Source organism: Mus musculus, chromosome 14, assembly GCF_000001635.26.
Source record: "Mus musculus strain C57BL/6J chromosome 14, GRCm38.p6 C57BL/6J".
Taxonomy (NCBI): domain Eukaryota; kingdom Metazoa; phylum Chordata; class Mammalia; order Rodentia; family Muridae; genus Mus; species Mus musculus.
The window spans coordinates 6,692,081-6,706,001 of NC_000080.6; the positions used below are offsets into that span (position 1 = coordinate 6,692,081).

The window sequence follows — 13,921 nt, forward strand, 5'->3', positions numbered from 1 at the left end:
TAAATAATCTATATGATGCTGTATTTCTTCATAAACCTGCTTGGATTAAGCCAAATTAGTAAAAGATCTGAAGACACAGATTCTATCTTCTCTATCCTTCTAAACTCCTGGCACCTCCCCATCAATAATTTGTCACTGATGTAGGATGTGCTGGTCCAGGTCAATCAGAAATAAAGAAAGGAAGGTTCAAAAACTCTCTGATGTCTCAGAAAGTGATGGCAGGTGGATGGTTTGCCAAAGCACTAATAATTATGCCTTCCTTAGAACTGCTACCACTGGGGTAGAAGCTGCAGTCTTCCTCCCTATATTGCCATGTAGAGAAAGTTGAGTTATAGTTGATTCCACTTCCCATGGCTAACTTAGTCACCATTCTACTGTTGTGAAGAGTCAGCATGGCCAAGGCAAGTCCTATTAAAGAATTTAATTGTGGGGTTGCTTACATTTTGGAGGATTAATCCCATAGTAAACATGGCAGAATGCATGATGTCAGGCTTGGTGCTGTATTTATCTGAAAACTGCATCCTAACAGAATGACCAGAGAGATGAAAAGGGACCAAAATGGGGTGTGAAAATCTCAAAGCCCACCTGCAGTGACACAATTCCTTCCAGAAGGTTGTATTTTCTCCACCAAGCCACACCACATAATCCTACTCTAATTGTCTCACTCCCTGAAGATTAAGCATATAGATACAGACACTTCTGTTGGGAATCTTTCTTCAAATCACCAAAATACCTTTGTTCGGAGTGCGGGAGAGATATAATCCTCAGTATAACCATCTAAACAGTGCCATGGATGGTGGTGTTTGGGGGGCATTGTTTTCTCAGTGAAATAGGAAAATTCTGATTACACATTTTTTTATGAGAAAGATGTTTTGGACAGTTGGGATGGCTCTTACTCTTTCGCATTCCTCAGACCTAACCTTAGTTCAGCTTCCAATTTACCTACTTCCCTTTACTATGACCATATCTGAGTCTCATTCCTTCCTTTTCCCCAGGGTGTACACTGGCATAGAGTCAAGAAATGAATTGATTATTCCAAGCGGCCTTCTCCAGGGGCCATAAGCAATCCTACTTGGTATTGTTATTCTCTCTCCTGACTGGCCAGATGTGCAAGCTTAGGAACCTTTTGGGAAACTCTATGTAGTAGCATACTATGATGACAAGCAATGTGATCAGAGGCCTATAGTTGCTTAGGCAGTGGGTACCAATGCCCTTTCTTTGCTCTGGTTTTAGGGATTGTAAGTTGTATCCTGGTACTCTGAGCCTCATGGATTTGGGAAGGGAAATTCTCCCTCAATGGAACGACTTCCATCCAAGACTGTTCTGCTCTTCATCTCCAGAAAGAAGCAAAGGACCTCAAATCTCAGCATGTACACCAGTAGGATCAGGCTGAACAGTTTCAAGCATTGTGTTTCAGTCCTCAGAGCCACCATACAAGGTACAGTCTGTTTTTTGAACAAATGGCACAATTGAGTCATGGTGAAGTCAACCTTGTGGATAAGAAGAAGGATTAACTCTGGCCCTTGGTAGAGCACTGATCTCGTATGATCAAGGCCCTGGATCTAACTATGGGAAATGAAAAAGAAATTTCAAACATAAAGACACACACAAACAATTTAGAACTACCAATGCAGCTACTTTCAACTTCCCTGTACCTTCCTGAAATGTTTCAAATGTAATATTGAAACTGAATATTTGTGGTGTCTTGAGTTCAAACATTCATTCATTGATTTACGTTTCTGAGGAATGATGGGTACTCATCTAGTCTCAGTCCATTTAAGATTCACAAACATTGTCCCAGACAATGAGACCCATCTTTCTTCAGCATAGAGAAGATGAATCACTAGACTATGCACGTAGCAGTAAAGGGGCTTGATACAGCCAAACTTTGGCTCAGACCCTCTGGCCAGGCCCACTTGGATAATGTGCCTGCTTTTGCACAGTTGTCAGTCTTATCAGCAAGTGTCCTGTGAGCAAAAAAACCAAGAAGACTCCTCCAGTAAGAGTAAAAGATGCTTGTGACTGTCTGCAGTTAAGGTAGTAGAGTTCTCATAACTTGGGCCTTCATTTCTCCAGGCCCAGCTGTCCCCTGGCTTTGGCAGTGGCATATTGATGGGACTGTCTGTTCTAGAAAACACATGCTGGGATGTTAGAAAGGATGAGCTCTCAGCTTCCATAGTGATATCTCTTTTGGAGCCCTTACTTGAGGGCCTAGTACCAAATCAGGCCATATTCACAGATGGTTCTTTCTTTCCCACCACTGATAATCAGGCCTTTCTTTATTTTATTCATATTACTGTTGTTGATAGAGTCTCATGTTTCCCAGGCAGGCACAGAGTCATGATCCTTCTGCCCTATGTCCATGGTGTTGAAATAAGAGGCTTGTCACCACACCAGTAATCCAGCTGTCTCTTCTTTATTGGATGGTCTCTTCATTGATGCCCTTTCCTGCCTGTTGACACTTTAGGGACATTCCATGATGGTTAGCTGAATGAACAAATTAAGGGCAGAGGAAAATAGACTTGTTCACAGCTAACAGTAATGTAAGGAGCATGGAATAAGTGCCAAGTGATAGTGAGGTGTGCCACAGCTAACAGGGAAGGAAGAAGGGAAAGTCATTGTGTCCCTGCAGCTGGCACAACAGTGTCAATGCTCCTCCCTGCAGATCTCTGTCATTCAGAAAACATCAAAGTGGAGTGAGTATACTGTCATGGATAGATACAAGTTATACTCATGCGTTTGTAAGTAAAACCTTCCAGAACCTACAAAGCCTTTGTGGTCTCCTCTCTAGCAATATGCTGGCAGCTTCCCTTCACTCATTTTCTATCTTGAACCTGAAGGGAAGCTTGATTTCCCCATCGTTTAGCCAGGAATATCTATGTCACTAAACAATATATCGTTTAGAGTTACATGGTTGTGAAATTTGTTCTCAAAATAGTTATTGCATTTATTGATTTTTGCATGTATATATGTGCATGGGCAAGATTGTGCTATAGCATGTGTGTGGGGCCAAGGACAACATGCACTAGCAGGTTCTGTCATGCTACCACATCCATCCCTGGGATCAAACTCTAGCTGTCAATCCTGGCACACTCTGGACTCACTGAGTTACATTATCAACTCCCAGTTTGAAATTCTATGCATTTACTTCACTTTTGTGTTTAGATTTCATGTGTATATAACATGCTTGTTTGTTATAGAGTTTTACCTGTGTGGCTGCTCTGGTAACTGACTGCATCCTCCATTCTATTGTATAAGGAAAGCACAATTTATTTCGTAGTTCTCTAGTTGACAGTCATTTGAATTGTGTTCACCTTTGGTCACGAAAATGGTGTTTTCAATAAATCCTAGGCACACATTTCAAGAAAATATTGCTGGGTAAAGTTGTTGAGTTTAATTTTAGCATTAATGCCTCACTTTTCTGAATGAACTGTGTGTGCATCTGGGGATACTCAACTGTAGTTCAACTTAGTCCCTGGCATGGAACGCATCTGTTTCATCAGTTTAAGTTTAAAATAGAGCAGAATTACTTCACAGGAAGTAGATTCAACGTTACTTGCAACACCTAGTGCTAAATTAATGTTTTTTGAGTGATAGAAATCAAATAGCAAAATCTATCTATCTATCTATCTATCTATCTATCTATCTATATCTTGGTTCTGACCTCAACAACAAAGAAGCCCATGAACACAGGTCTCAAAGAAAACATGAATTCAGGTGTGAGTCCTGAACTGTTCTAGCACACTGGATGTCAAACACTGGCTCTTACCCACTGGAACTTCCTGTTGTTTATTAAACTTATTCTCATGATCCAAAACAGCAGAGAAAAGGAAACCAGAGGTAGGGAGCCAGAGATGAATGAGAACCCTCAATGGGCCTGGAGGAGTAAACTAACTCTCTAAAAATTTTCCAGGGGATATAGGCTCACATGAAACCCGCGGTGACATTTGTGTTTTCTTCAGAACAAGGATTTTTGATCCTGGGTTCCTGTTACTCCATGGAAGCCCAGAGCACACAATCAGTATTTTCAAGGAGGAAATCCAACATAAAGATGTCTGGATTACGGTTTACAAGGAATTCTGATATATCTCCAAGGTGAACACATAGGGCCATAGGCCAAGAGCAGCGAGGGTCAAAGTGGGGCTCCCTGGTCTCAGCACTGGCACTGCTTGGAACTTGTAAAAGGAAAATCATCCTGGTGACCAGAAGCCTAATTACCAAAATCCAGAGGGAAACATGCAAAAAAATGAAGGAAATTGGCACTGTCCCAGAGTCTAAGGCAGTAGACAAGAAAGGAGCAATGGTAAAATCTGTTCACAAACTTCGACAGACCAAGTGGCACCAGATCACTTCTGCTGTAGTCTGAGCAATCAGCACCAATGCTCATGATGATTAAGTACAAAGACTCACCATAAACTCACAATACCTAGCATATGACAGAAGCTAACACCTGTCAAGACCTCTTGAAATGTGTGCTGTGAGATCACACTCTAGTACCCTTATCCCCTGACTCCATGCGACAGGCTCTGCTTTTTATTTGGAGGAAGGGGATCAGAATACTTCCCACACAGTACATATACCTACTAACCAGGCATCAGTTCTGTCTCTTAGAAGAATATATAAAAATTAGTCTGGGGATGAGAATATGATTGAGGCACAACCTCATGTGATCTGACAAATACTGGGGATGATGTTATGGTGTCAAAACAGAAAACAGAACTGGGCGTAATGCTTACACGTTCTTCAAATAACTGTTGCTATAATGATCCAGAATTGCATGCAGTTCATTCCTCTCATAGGTCATAATCTGAGGGTGAAATGGCAGTTTATCTGCCTTGTTCATCTCTGTATCCTGATCACTGGGGAAGAGCAGTGCAGATGATGCCTTCAGGATAGTCCTTTTAGGTAGAGTAGAGAAAAATAAGAGAGACCAGGAGAGAGGATGCTAAGTCCCATGGAAAAGCCTGTGGAAAAGGAATGCATAAAACCTAAAGAAATGAAGGCAGGTCTACTCAGAAGAGGACAGGCCACAGAAGCAACAGAGCTTCTGGGACAGGGTCCTACAGGCCTACATCTGCAGCCAGGAGGTGGAGCTGACCCTCAGTCCTCCGAGCACCTTCCCTCCCAGAGGAGAGCTTGCCTCCAGGGAGTGCTTTAACCCCAGGACTCTCTCCCGAGCTAGTATCTCACCGGCAAGAATTCACTCGGACAACCGGATCCTTCTACGGCAAAGCTTTTATTGCTTCCACATAAGGAAGACCCCGAACCCGGAAAATGGTGCTGCTTATATAGCCCGCAGCGTGACGGTTCAGCACCTGATGTGGCGTGACAGCACCTGATTAGTTGCTCGCCCATCACCCCATTACTACGCCCCGAGATGGGCAGTGACTGGGCGTGAATTTACTCTTGCACTTGCGCATAAGGCTTGTTTACTAGTTAGGCTCAGTGGAAGTCGGCGCCATCTTATAATGGCGATTGCTAATGGCACGGCTCTCCACATTTCCCCCTTTTTATTTTATTAAAATTTGAGGCTGGTCTAGGCCTCTGCAGTCATGTCCATCTGCTGTGGTTACTGTCTTAGGTCATTCCTCCAATGTCACAGCCTTTCCTGTCATAGGTTAACCCTATCACCACCGGGTCCCATGTCTTAGGTTGGTCTGTACATGAGGAAAGTTGCCCATCTCTGGATAAGAAGTTAGACTCAGCCGGGCATGGTGGTGCACACTTTTAATCCCAGCACTGGAGAGGCAGAGGCAGGCCGATTTCTGAGTTGGAGGCCAGCCTGGTCTACAAATTGAGTTCCAGGACAGCCAGAGCTATATAGAAAAACCCTGTCTCGAAACCACAACCACCACCCCAAAAGAAGAAGTTAGACTCCAGAAAACCAAAGAACCCCATTAAAAATGGGGTACAGAGCTAAACAATAATTCTCAACTGAGGAATACTGAATGGCTGAGACACCTAAAAAATGTTCAACATCCTTAATCATCAGGGAAATGCAAATCAAAACAACCGTAGATTCCACCTCAGGTCAGAATGGCTAAGATCAAAATTTCAGTTGACAGCAGATGCTGGCAAGGTTGTGGAGAAAGAGGAACACTCCTCCATTGTTGGTGGGATTGCAAGCTTGTACAACCACTCTGGAAATCAGTTTGGTAGTTCCTCAGAAAATTGGACATAGTACTACCAGAGGATCCAGCAATATTACTCCTGGGCATATACCCAGAAGACGCTCCAACTTGTAACAAGGTCACATGCTCCACTATGTTCATAGCAGCCTTATTTATAATATCCAGAAGCTGGAAAGAACCTAGATGTCCCTCAACAGAGTAATGGATATAGAAAATGTGGTACATTTACAAAGCTATTAAAAACAATGAATTTATGAAGTTCTTAGGCAAATGGATGGATCTGGAGGACATCTTCCTAAGTGTGGTAACCCAATCACAAAGAGCACACATGATATGTACTTACTGATAAGTGGATATTAGCCCAGATGATCAGAGTACCCAAAATACAATTTGCAAAACACATGAAACTCAAGAAGAAGGAAGACCAAAGCGTGGTTCCCCAATGAATGAGCTAGAGGAAGTATCCAGGAGCTGAATGTGTTTGCAGCCCCATAGGAAGAACAACAATATGAACTAACCAGTAACCCCAGAGCTCCCTGGGACTAAACCACCAATCAAAGAAAGCTCACGGTGGGTCTCATGGCTCTAGCTGCATATGTAGCAGAGAATGGCCTAGTCGGTCATCAATGGGAGGAGAGGCCCTGGGTCCTTTGATGGTTCTATGCCCCAGAATAGGGGAATGCCAGGGCAAAGAAGGAGGAAGGTTATCTTGGGGATCAGGGGCAGGGGGGGATAGGGGATTTTTAGAGAGGATACTAGGAAAGGGAATAACATTTGAAATTTAATAAAGAAAATATCTAATAATAAAAAAGAAGTTGCATAGTGGGGAAAAACCCTAAAGAAACACCGAAAGACAAGGGCAGCATGCTTCAAGCTGGAGCCTATGAGGCTGATTTCTTCCCAGGAACTCACAGCTACAGAGCCCCAAAACTAGAAGACATATCTCCAGACCATTTACTTCAGGAAGATTGTCATCCATCCCTTGCTCAGGACTTTCTGTGCCAACCACAGAACTCTTGTTTCTTGCTGTTTTACTCTGACAGCAAAGGCTGGATTCCTTCTGCCTCTCTCTGCTCTTGCTAGGCTCTCCATTCTCTCTCTGAAGCAGCTTGTTCAGTCTGGCCTACATATTTATGGGTAACCTTATGTGCAACAAACAAATGCCCCAGAATAGTTGACGGCATCACAACACTGGTGGCATCACAGAGGATGCTAAGGCTCTCCAGGATACAAGACAATGTCCAGTGAAGGAGCTGTTAGGGTCATCACCAGGAGCCTACACGTAGTTAGCTTTTCCACAATTTAACATACCTTTCCACAGGCCTTCCCCGAGACCCAGAAAAAGTCTTTAGCATCCCCTTCTACCAAAAAAGTGTGCTCTCTGCTACATTAGAATCATGTCATTACTTCATGTGGGAAGGTGGACACTCACTTTTCCCACACAGCCCAGCTCTTGCCCTCCTTAATTCCTCTAATCAGGATGATGAGAAAAGTTGCTAGGAAGTTGGATCAGGATAATGCATATCAAAAGCCAGTCACCTGACATATACAAGGACAAAAGGAAGATCCTCAGGGCCCGTAAAATGTGTCAGGGTGGGGGGGCCTGTGTGTGACAAAGATGTGTCACATAAGATGGAGATTTCCCTCAAAGCTTCAACAGAATAAATTCCAATCGTTATGATGTTAGAAAAGGTGGGCTCAGCCAGTGACAGGTCAGGCTGGAGATACCTAAGGACTGGCAGACACAAGCTTAGCCCTCTGATACAAGGAGCAAACACTGGCAGAAAGAGTGATGGTCCAAACCTGCATTTGAATTTGAGGAAAGATGCCTGGCTAGAGAGAGGTCAGGCATTCAGAACTATAAAGTGTCATTGGCAGGTTTGATATCACACTGGTAGACAGTGCGATGTAAAGGGTTAGAACCTCTGGCTTTGACCAGGGGATATTTTTTTTCTCCTTGTCATTTGTGACAACAAAGCTCTTTATCATCTCCACTTTCCAATAGCTCTCTGGTTTATTAGAAACTTTTTAATCTATGAGGGAATTTAAGGTTCAATTTCCAAGCACTGCTAGAAGTGGCTCTTTCCATTCTGAGGTTCATAGTAAGGAAGATAAGAAAAAAAAGGATGACTAGAATTTAGAATTGTTTGATACAGAGCCAGCAGGATGAATCCTCTGAAATGAACAAGCATCTGGAGAAGATTCTAGGACTATACACTCTTTGAGTGGGTGTTCAAAGGAAATCACATACATAGTGATGAGAATTTCCCCGAAATCCTCATCAGAACTCACTACAGCTTTGAGGATGTTAGTGAAATTATGATAAGCTACTCATAGGTCTAGCTGGATCCATGTGAGTCCTGAATCAGCCCAAGTGATCCCCTCAGCCATCAGAAGCAAACAATCCCAGGAAGAGTATGTTGGCCCATATGTTGAATCAAGGAGCTGAGGACAGAGTAGTAGCAAGTAAGATATCAGCCTGAGCTATGTAGAAACAACATGAGCTGGAAACACACACACACTCACTCACTCACTCACACTCACACTCACTCACACTAAACCCTCAGCCACAGAGGTGAACATGATATAGATCACTGCTATGGTGCTACACCCAGCAAAGAAATGCCAAATACCTTGGCACAGACCCATTTGTGGCAATTCCTATGTTCTTAAAAATGTGCTGTTGCTAGCTTTAGATACACTATCTATCAGAAGAACATGAGAATGTCAGGCAAGAAGCTAGCAAGTGGAACCACTCTGGGATATTGTAGCATACATCCTTTCTAAACTATATACAATGTTTCTCCTTGAGAGTTGCTGTAAAGAGGAGTCAACACATGGACAGTTTGGAATGCATTTTCTTCAGATCTCTGTGCTTTTCCCCCAAAATCATTTCCCTTAGGAGGATGTCAACTCTTATTTAAAGTAGTGTCTTGTAGAGATAACACCTTGAGGCCACACTGGAATTTAGAAGCAAGTTATGTGCTTAAACTGGTCTGAACTGTGTCTTTATGAACATAAAAGGATGAGAGGATAGGAACTCACACACACACACACACACACACACACACACACACTCACAGTGGGAGAGGACAAGATAGAGAGGGACAGAGAGAGAAACAGGGAGACAGAGACAGAATCTGAGAGCCCCTCTTCTAGTTAAATGAGAAGCTGTGTGAAAAACAAAACAAGCAGTAGTGCAAAAGCAGGAAAAAGAGAAAAAGAAACACTGTTCAAACTTCCAACCAGCTGCAGAGATTCGGAGGCCTTAGAACCTCAGCTCAGGTCTAGGGAACATGAGCAGCAGAACAAATGATGATTTGGGAAGAAAAATGGATACTTTGAATCCATGTGTCTCTTCTGTCTTACATGTGGGTCATAGCTATGGAGTTCCAGACAAATGTGTTTAATATGAAGGGCCTGTAAAGTCCAGAAAGCAGTAATGGGACTATAAAAGGGAAGAAAAAAAAAAAAAGAGACAGATCTCAAGGTAAGTGGGAGGGCAGAATATATGTTCTATGAAAGCAGATGGGGAGGAGCCTGCAAGTGGAAATTTTTTTCCCATTACATTATGAAATTTTCTTATTCATTCAAGTGGGTATACAGTGTTAACATCATACAGTGACATTAACATCTGCCCAATCAGGCCCCCACCTCTCTGTACCCGTTCTCCACACAGATCTTCTGATTCTCCCTCTTTTAGTTCCAAGCCATTCTTTCCCTTGAGCATTCCACACCTTCCCTGCCCACTCCATCCACACTGGTGCCTTAGCTTAAAGCTAGCTGTCCTGCATATTGCTCTGATTTTAGCTGCCTTGACACCTGTACAGGCAGGTGCTGCTCCCAACAGCCCATCTGAGTTTCATATGCCTGTAACATGTCTTCACTTCCTCACAACAACACAGTCTGAGTCTATGATAAGTTATGTAATTATGGGTGCAAGAACTTATGGGTCGAAACTCCAAGATGCACTGAAGGAAGAAGGGAGCAGAATGTCTAATCCTCCTGACTGTATAAGAAGAAAACCCAATTAAATTATACAAAAATGACATTTGCCTCATATGTGTAACTGTATGTCCCTCAGAACAGACTTGTGTCAATTCCTTGTAATGTTGCAAGACATTTTCTTTTTCTTTTTCTTTTTTCTGTTTTTTTTCCATTTCCAAATTTTTTTAATTAGGTATTTTCTCCATTTACATTTCAATTGCTATCCCAAAAGTCCCCCACCCCCACTTCCATACCCACCCCATCCCACTTCATGGCCCTGGCATTCCCCTGTACTGAGACATATAAAGTTTGCAAGACCAAGGGGTCTCTCTTCCCAGTGATGGCTGACTAGACCATCTTCTGCTACATATGCAGCTAGAGACACAAGCCCTGGGGTTACTGGTTAGTCTTCCACTAGCAGCCTTTGGATGAAGACATATAACTCTCAGCTCCTCCTGCGCCATGCCTACCTGGATACTGCCATGCTCCCACCTTGATGATAATGGACTGAACCTCTGAACCCATAAGCCAGCCCCAATTAAATGTTGTTTTTTTATAAGACTTGCCTTGGTCATGGTGTCTGTTCACAGCAATAAAACCTTAACTAAGACAACAGTTCCACCTACAGGGTTGCAGACCCCTTCAGCTCCTTGGGTACTTTCTCTAGCTCCTCCATTGGGGGACCTATGTTCTATCCAATAGCTGACTTTTAGCATCCACTTCTGTGTTTGCCAGGCACCGGTATAGCCTCACAAGAGACAGCTATATCAGGGTTCTTTCAGCAAAATCTTGCTGGTGTATGCAATGATGTCACCATTTGGAGGCTGATTGTGGGATGGATCGCCGGGCATGGCAGTCTCTAGATCATCCATCCTTTCGTCTTAGCTCAAAACTTTGTCTTTGTAACTTCTTCCATGGGTGTTTTGTTCCCAATTCTAAGAAGGAGCAAAGTATCCACACTTTGGTCTTCCTTCTTCTTGAGTTTCATGTGTTTTGCAATTTGTAACTTGTATCTTGGGTATTCTAAGTTTCTGGGCTAATATCCACTTATCAGTGAGTACATATCATGTGAGTTCTTTTGTGATTGGGTTACCTCACTCAGGATGATGCCCTCTAGGTCCATCCATTTGCCTAGGAATTTCATTAATTCATTCTTTTTAATAGCTGAGTAGTGCTCCATTGTGTAAATGTACCACATTTTCTGTATCCATTCCTCTGTTGAAGGGCATCTGGGTTCTTTCCAGCTTCTGGCTATTATAAATAAGGCTGCTATGAACATAGTGGAGCATGTGTCCTTATTACCAGTTGGAACATCTTCTGGATATATGCCCAGAAGAGGTATTGCGGGATCCTCCTGTAATACTATGTCCAATTTTCTGAGAAACCACCAGACTGATTTCCAGAGTGGCTGTACAAGCTTGCAATCCCACCAACAATGGAGGATTGTTCCTCTTTCTCCAGTGTTGTTTTGATTTGCATTTCCCTGATGATTAAGGATGTTGAGCATTTTTTTTCAGGTGCTTCTCAGCCATTTGGTATTCCTCAGGTGAGAATTCTTTGTTTAGTTTTGAGCCCCATTTTTAATGGGGTTATTTGATCTTCTGGAGTCCACCTTCTTGAGTTCTTTAGATATACATTGGATATTAGTCCCCTATCTGATTTAGGGGCAAGTGGAAATTTTTAAACAGTGCAGAGGGGTAAGTGATAACCAAGACTAAGCAGAGAAGAAAAAGCTCCATGGAACCATACTGTGCTTTAATTCATGTAATAACTGTTTGAGGGTCCAGTTAAATGGTACAATGGGTAAATGTGCCACTCGCCAAACATGATTACTTGAGTTTGATCTTGGGTCCACATGGTAGAAGAACCAAATCCTGAAATAATCCTCCAGCCTCAGCACTTGTTGACCCTGCAAGTTACTACCTGCCTGTAAAGATATGCTTCTCAGTGCTACATAGCATGATTATTGTAGGCGCTATTAACTGCTTTGTATATGGATTTGAAAAGTTAGCAAGCAATGCCTCACCAGTGATTTAGATTAAGAGCTGGTGACTGAGGAAATCTGTGGTTGTGGTGATTGAATATGAGAATCTCTCTAATTCTAAAAGATTGGAACTTTTGCTGGATATCAATTGTACATGTATTCTAATGATTAAGAAGAAATAGAAGTTACTGTAAACTCTGACTTTCATTTTGTAAATTTCTATACTTGCATACATTTTATATGTCTGTATACTAAAATGTATGCAAATCACAAACTAGAAATAAAATATCAATGTTTTTTAAGAGAATTCAGATACAATCCCTTTGGATTGCATTTTGCTCAATGAGCTGCAAAGTCAGTACCTCAAAGGCATAGGAATAAAAAGAAGGATGCAACTTTTAGAATAAGTATAACCTTCTCAAGCATAACCAGTATTAACCCATGAAGGCTGACATTCTCCTGTTGGAATAAGTGCTTTAACAGTGAGCTGCATCTTCAACTCTAAAATCTAATGCCATTTTCAACCACTATTAGCAAATTTATAGTACTTCAATAGAAATCCATACTAACCATATTAAGAAACACTAGCATCTCTCTTTTGATCAACAGCAAAGGGTTGTAAATTCTAATAATTATAGATGCAAAGTGACATGAAAACTAAAGGTGGATCCCTAGCACACTAATGCACATGTGTGCTTCATCTACAAGGACCAGTCTATAACTCTGGCTCCAAATACACAAGGTTCAGCTCCTTAAGAGCAACTGCAAATGTAGATTGTTGAAGAAGTTTCTGGAAGTTTGGCTAATGGTTTAATTTGTGGAAACAACTAAGTGAGATACAGTCTTGACTGCCTTCAGTCCGTTCTATCTGTTTCCAACTGGTTATGATACAAAGAAAGCATTTATTTAACTTTTTCTTTGTTAGTATCATATTTTTAGTAAAAAGCTAGAATACATGATGGGGTTAAAGCAACCTATGGAGTTATACTAGTTGTTAATGTATTTACTATTTATATTCAATTCTCTCAGATTTTTAAAAGAATAATTGATTCCACAATCAGTAAAGTTAAGTTCCTAACATATCTTACTGCTGTTATTACTGTTTGTCAACAGTGTGGCTCTCACTGTGGAGCTCTGTCAGACTGATAATGTTTGGGTCCATGAAATTAATAGACATGCTGAGATAGGATACTACCTACATCAATTAAAAGAAAACAAAGCACACAAAATAATTATTTGATAATATTCTCATTGTCTTTCTGACCAAAGACCTGAATAAAAATACAGGATCTGGCGGGCAGTGGTGGTGCACACCTTTAATCCCAGCACTTGGGAGGCAGAGACAGGCGAATTTCTGAGTTCGAGGTGAATTCCAGGTCAGCCAGGGCCATACAGAGAAACCCTGTCTCGAAAAACAAAACAAGCAAGCAAACAAAAACAAAATACAGGATCTGGAAGTATTTGAGGGGCCAGGGTCCACTCATTAAGTGACCACCCATTAGAAGATTTCAACAGCTCTTAGAAATGTCAGGAAATGACTAAGAGCTATAAGGAAAAGAGTGTTGCACTCTAAAGCAAATATCTATGGATTGCGTTATTCATTTTAACTTTTCAAATTTAGGGTAGGGAATGACTGATAAAGGCGAGTTATGCAGAATGGTAGAGTTGCAACAAATAAGGCCTCATTACTAAAATTTCTACTCTTCCAAAGATGCCTTAAGTAGCTGAGATCTGGGAGGTCACATACTACAATAACTGTGCTTTATATCTAGTTGTGTCAGAGCATGGAGGAATATTTTTGGGTGACTAAATATAAATG

General features: G+C 41.8%; 1 long non-coding RNA gene across 5 annotated transcripts in view; it reads left to right on the top strand.

Moving 5' to 3' along the window:
• Positions 1-13,921, top strand: part of Gm26680 — a 151,225-nt gene that overhangs the window by 8,021 nt on the left and 129,283 nt on the right. For 4 of the 5 annotated variants that reach the window (XR_003950975.1, XR_003950976.1, XR_003950973.1 and 1 more), the window contains exon 2: positions 1,234-1,438. This is a non-coding gene — a long non-coding RNA (predicted gene, 26680). Of the gene's footprint in view, positions 1-1,233; positions 2,910-13,921 lie in introns of those variants that run through there. The other variant, XR_003950972.1, reaches the window with a different exon arrangement.